A 6,934-nucleotide genomic window follows, 5' to 3' on the forward strand; every position below is an offset into this window, starting at 1 on the left:
AGTCTCTTTCTTTGACATTATCTAATTAGCCTCTTCTCTAATTAGTAGTCCTTTATACTTCAGCAACATTGGCCTTCTTTTTATCTTAAAACTCAACATACTTAAGTTTGCCCTAACTAATACTGCTTCTGGTTTGCATGCACCTAGCTATTTCTGGTTCTTCGTCACCTCTTCAGAGAGGATGAGTCTACTAACATAGCTCCACAGTCACTGTATCATGAAGTTCTTTATATTCATTGGAATTATATATTGTGTAAGTGCTTATTTTATTTGTTTGTTTCCTCTCACTAATGCAAGCTTCATAAAAGTAGAGTTCTTCTGACCTAGGTTCACATCTCAAAGAACAGACCCTAGTACTCAGTAAGAATTTGTTAAGTACATAAATAAACACATTATCCCTCTTTACCAAAGAAGAAATAAAACTTGAAGAACTAGTGCCAAACTAACAAAAAAAAAGATGAGAAATCACTTTCCCTGAAACTTTTCATACTTTAATTGTTTCTAAACAAATTTTCCATTCAATTAATGTTTACTAAATTGCTAATTAAGTGTTATCTGGAAACAAACAACAAAATATTAGGCATGATTCCTAAAATCAAGAAGTTGTTCCTTTATATGAGGACACGACTGAACACATGAAAAGCTAAGTAAATACTTGGTGGTAAATGTTAGATGAGAGAAAAATGACTGATACACATAATAAGAACTATTGTAATATTCAAATCTATTTATGTTACAAGATAATTATTGGCAATATTTATTTCTGTTTTCTTCATTATTGAAATGTAATTGCATTTTTAAAAAAATTTGATTCCCAACTTGATATATAATCTGGTAACAAAACTTTGAGAAACTCTAAAGAACTACGTTAGACAATTCAAAAAAGTTTTAGTGTAAACAATACTTACTAAGAAAAGATAATTAAACTGAAGCCATTTTCAAGTCGAGTAAGTGTTTGGGACAGAGAAAAAACTGTTCTGTTTTGAGTAGAAATGGATATATTTGGTTGTTCTTATTATATATGTATATACTGGGAATAATTTGAAAACTAGTTATATGTTTTATACAGTCATGCATTGCATAATGACATTTTGATCAATGACAGACCATATATACAGCATGTACAACAGTGGTCCCATAAGATTGTAACAACATATTCTTACCAGACCTTTTGTATGTTTAGATATGTTTAGACACATAAATTCTTACTACTGTGTTCCATCTGCCTACAGTATTCAGTAGAGTGACATGGTGTACAGATTTGTAACCTAGGAGAAATAGGCTATGCCTAATAGCCTAGGTGTGTAGCATAGCCTAGACTATCTAGGTTTTTGTAAGTGCACTTTATTTTGTTAGGATGATGACTAGATCACCTAACAACACATTTCTCAGGCTGTGTACCTGTCATCAAGCAATGCATGATGGTAGTTGTAAACTAAATATAATTTATTGCCTACTTTTGACACAGAGATTTCTACCACCAGTGTCACTTTCCCCCAAATTTCTTTTCTCTAAAGTAACTCACTGTACAGTCATGATTTCTGAGGTGACTCTACATAATGCAACTCAAATATAGTGATATGATTTTGATTTTTAAATCACAGTATAAATGGGATTAATAGATTCACATATTTCTTGTTAAAAAGGTCTGAGGTAATATTAGGTCATCAAATGCCTAGAGAAAATGAATAATACTGTTGCTGGGTAAAGGTCACAAAAAAAGGAAAGTGTAAAGATTATAAATGTTACCTACTTTATACTTTTGAAAACAGCCATCCTGGACATCCACTAACACCAAAATTATTTAATTATTCTTAGAAGAAATGGCAGAGAAGGTCAAGTTTAAGTAGAGTCTATCAGCAAAAGACAATAATCCTCCATTCTCCCTGAAAACCACTCAGCAAGATATAGACTTGAAGTCATCGTGTATGACCATATCACCATGGTAACCTCCAGCTCAGGCTACTTGATGTCTGCAGAGCAGTAAAAACATTCCTTTAAAGAGAAAAGAATGCATGTAGGTCACACACACGCACACGAAAAATGAATGTGAGAGAAGAAAAGATTCATTTCCAGGGAAGTGCATGGCAAATGTTGTAGGCATTAAATATTTGGACAATAAAACTGGGAGCATTTCTAATATGGCAAGAAGGAAATAACCATAAAATAAAATTTTCCTGTACTTAATCTAGAAAATTTTGCCCACCTAAAACCAAAGTGGGAGAAATCCCACTTCTCCTCCTCTGAAGATACAAAATACTTTTTCAAGAGCCATGCACATCTATCTGAGGTATTAGTGAAGAAGGTATTAGTGAAATATATTTGCCCATAAAGAAAGCTGTGCTTCACTGTTTGGTGACAATACACATGTCTGCATGAGAAATAAGCACAGAAAAATTAACTGTATAATACACATGTATAATGTATATTAATTGGTAGATACTTTATATGCATTCACTTTCTTAATTTTTCCCATCAGTCCTGAAGTATAGGTACTATTATTTTTCCTAATTACAGATAGATGAAGAATGTAAAATACAAATAAGTTCAGAAATTTTCCACAGGACACACGGCTAATAAGCAACAAATCCAAAATTCAAAGTGAGACAGTTTGGCTCAAGTGTCTGTATTTGTAACTATTGTGCTAAGACAAGTCTGTAATACCAACACAGAATTTCTTTCTCTTTACGTACAAATGATAAAATGGCTTAATGCTTAAAATGATAAGCATTTATTATCTATAAGCTTATTTGCATTAGGAATTCAAGAGTAGCCAAAATAAAAAATTATGGCTTAGGGTTTCTTAATGAGGTTGTAATTAAGATGTTGGCTGAGGCTACAGTTATCTGAAAGCATGACAGCAGCTAAAATATCTGCTTCCACAATGGCTCCTTCATGGCTGTTGGCAAGAGACTTCACTTCCTTATCTCTTGGACTTCTGCATAGAGCTGTTTGTGTGACCTTACAAAACGTCATCTGGCTTCCCTCAGAGTGAGAGCTTCCCCAAGAAGTGAGAGTAAGGCAGTAGCCTAATTACCACATGCTATCGCTTTAAGCATATTCTACTGGTCGTGGAATGGCATGTGTTTATGAATACCATATACAAAGCCATGAATACCAGGAGGAGGGGTAAACTGATTAGCCCACCTGTAATTTGAATTTCTTTGATTAGTGTAAAGCAGAGCTGGGACCAGAGTGAGGCAAGTGAAGCATCGAAGGGGCAAAATGTAAGGAGGTACTCATCCTTGTGTGCCGACTCTGAACATACATGACCTAGAGAGAGAGTCCCTTTTTATATTTTGTGTCCTAGGTATCTTGCTTGCTTTACCCTAGTCCCAGCCCCGGTATAAAAAATAAACATTTTTCCATGTTTTACTTCACTGTTTCTTCTTTTATTTATTATGAAATCAGAGTCATCACTTACCTATTGGAGTCTTATGATTTTGATTATCTTTAAATTTTAAAGATATTAAGACTATATTCCTGTTATAATTTTTGTGGTACACTTTGTCTTTAACATATTTCCAATATTCTTACTTCTGTCACCTGTCTTAGAGGACAAGAGTGGAAATGCTTGTTTTAAAGTGGTCTTAACATGGAGTCCCATGAGATGCTCCCTGAACACCTTAATATTATGATGTTTGGGTTATATTATGCCAATTTTTTTGAGGTTATGATTCATGCTATTAACCCAAAAAAGTTTGAATCTACTGCTTACTTATGAATTACAACATCATATTTGCAGACTTTGGTGTAGATGCTCTCATTTGTCCTACAACACTTATTTCTCATTTTAAATAAGGAATATGAGTTTCATTACTAATTATTGATTGGCAAAAAGAATTAAGATAGGATTAATTTCTGGAATTCAATTTTACTTAAACTTTAAGAAGAGATTTACAAAAAACACTTTAAATAGACTTAAAATTTATATTTATTATACAAGCAATAGTATGACTAAGGACAATGCCAGAGGAAAGAATGCATACCAACTCTAAACATATGAATTTTTTTTTTTTTTTGAGAAGGAGTCTCACTCTGTCGCGAGGCTGGAGTGCAGTGGCACAATCTCGGCTCACTGCAACCTCTGCCTCCCAGGTTCTAGCCATTCTCCTGCCTCAGCTTCCCAAGTAGCTGGGACTACAGACGGTTGCCACCACATCCAGCTAATTTTTCTACTTTTAGTAGAGATGGGGTTTCATCATGTTGGCCAGGATGGTCTCAATCTCTTGACCTCATGATCCGCCCGTGTCAGCCTCCCAAAGTGCTGGAATTACAGGCATGAGCCACTGTGCCCAGCCCAAACAAAAGTTTTTTTTAAAATCACTAGTATGATTACATTGCCAAACCCAACCTAGTATTTAAGTATTAACCGGAGATTACTAGCTGCTGCCAATCTTAAGTTGTTATTATTATGCTGTTTAAAATATGATTTCATGCCATTTTAAGGTACTCTTTAATTATTAGAAAGAAGTAATATATTTGGAAGTCATCCAATATATCCCTATGAGTTAAACTCCCTCACTCTACAATCATGTTATTTAATCAAAAATTAATTTCCTGCCAGAGTGGCCTGTTAAGGATTTGCTAATTTTGACTTTCTTCTCTGAAACTTAATTGAACTCAGCAGTCAATAGCTTCTCTCCCCAGGTCTTGGATAACAAAATACATTTTAGTTTCTTCTTTTTATTTTTCCCCATATTTATCATTTCTCAAACGTGATTTTTTTCTTTAAAAATTGCTTTTCTTTTCTACAATGATTAAAGCAATTGAAAAGAATAAACAACTCGCCATTGATTGACTATTCTTGAGGCTTTGCTATTTTTAAATCAACTTGGGATGATTTTCAATCTCTTCTGATATGCTTTCACATCCAATTAAAAGGCATATAATAATGTGGAACTTTCTAACACAGTCTAGTCTCTTGGGCAACTGAATGGTGTTTGGTTCATTCTTGCTTCTGTTGTCAGCTCTGGTCCATGGAAAATATCCTTCCGTGGTGATCTAGGCAACATCATGATGAACTAGGAATGCAGAGAAAGCCTTTCATGAAGGTGTGAAAAGCTTTAAAAATTTAGGTTGCAACTGGAGCACTCCAGTCTGGCGAGAGAGCGAGATTCCATCTCAAAACAAAACAAAACAAAACCTGTTTGTTCCAAACATAGCAAATTTTCTATTGCTAATTTGAACACACACACATAGATAAAATAGGTAATGATGAAATCTACACTCCAAAAAGATTTGTAGCAATAATGAAAAGAACACTGGAAAGGAGTTTGGTAGTCAGCACTACATCCTAACAATAAGTAAAAAGCTGAACAAACTGAAAAATTAACAGCTCTTCTTAGATCTGTCAGAGAAGTGAGATCACAGGGCAAGCCACTGCCCCCAAAATTGTTGAGATAGACAAATAGAAGTGGAGAATCACAACTTATTAAGCAGGAACTACCCAGAAGAAATGTCCATGAGAACCAGTGCCGGGGTAGGAAAACTTGAACTGTAATTGACAAATACCTGGAGGTTGACTATGGACAACTCTGAGTGTTAAAAACTCCAGAAGGACGCAGTCACAAAGGTGCCCTCTCCCTTTTGTGAGTTTTACCTCTAGAAACTCTACCAAGTCCTCACAATAAATATTGGAGAAAAATTCTCATATGCTTCCAGAAGAGGGAGGGAAAAAGTAACCATTTAAAAAATACAACAGAGCATTCTGTTCTTCTTAACAAGGCCTGTCCTCATGATAAACTATTTTACTACAGGCTAACATGGTGGAGTGTTATCAGAGTCTAACATACCAGGAGGAAAGGAAATACCCAACTTCAGTCCACTGTAGCCATCCTGTCCTACCTAAGCAAGAAAGAAAACTTAGATACATCCCATCAATACCTAATTTAGTGAGAGTTTTTAGCATGAAGCGTTGTTGAATTTTGTCAAAGGCCTTTTCTGCATCTATTGAGATAATCATGTGGTTTTTGTCTTTGGTTCTGTTTATATGCTGGATTACATTTATTGATTTGCATATATTGAACCAGCCTTGCATCCCAGGGATGAAGCCCACTTGATCATGGTGGATAAGCTTTTTGATGTGCTGCTGGATTCAGTTTGCCAGTATTTTATTAAGGATTTTTGCATTGATGTTCATCAAGGATACTGGTCTAAAATTCTCTTTTTTGGTTGTGTCTCTGCCCGGCTTTGGTATCAGGATGATGCTGGCCTCATAAAATGAGTTAGGGAGGATTCCCTCTTTTTCTATTGATTGGAATAGTTTCAGAAGGAATGGTACCAGTTCCTCCTTGTACCTCTGGTAGAATTCGGCTGTGAATCCATCTGGTTCTGGACTCTTTTTGGTTGGTAAGCTATTGATTATTGCCACAATTTCAGAGCCTGTTATTGGTCTATTCAGAGATTCAACTTCTTCCTGGTTAAGTCTTGGGAGAGTGTATGTGTCGAGGAATTTACCATTTCTTCTAGATTTTCCAGTTTATTTGCATAGAGGTGTCTGTAGTATTCTCTGATGGTAGTTTGTATTTCTGTGGGATCGGTGGTGATATCCCCTTTATCATTTTTTATTGCGTCTATTTGATTCTTCTTTTTTTCTTTATTAGTCTTGCTAGCGGTCTATCAATTTTGTTGATCCTTTCAAAAAACCTGCTCCTGGATTCATTAATTTTTTGAAGGGTTTTTTTTGTCTCTATTTCCTTCAGTTCTGCTCTGATTTTAGTTATTTCTTGCCTTCTGCTAGCTTTTGAATGTGTTTGCTCTTGCTTTTCTAGTTCTTTTAATTGTGATGTTAGGGTGTCAATTTTGGATCTTTCCTGCTTTCTCTTGTGGGCATTTAGTGCTATAAGTTTCCCTCTACACACTGCTTTGGATGTGTCCCAGAGATTCTGGTATGTTGTGTCTTTGTTCTCGTTGGTTTCAAAGAACATCTTTA

Source organism: Gorilla gorilla, chromosome 10 (genome assembly GCF_029281585.2).
Source record: "Gorilla gorilla gorilla isolate KB3781 chromosome 10, NHGRI_mGorGor1-v2.1_pri, whole genome shotgun sequence".
Taxonomy (NCBI): Eukaryota; Metazoa; Chordata; class Mammalia; order Primates; family Hominidae; genus Gorilla; species Gorilla gorilla.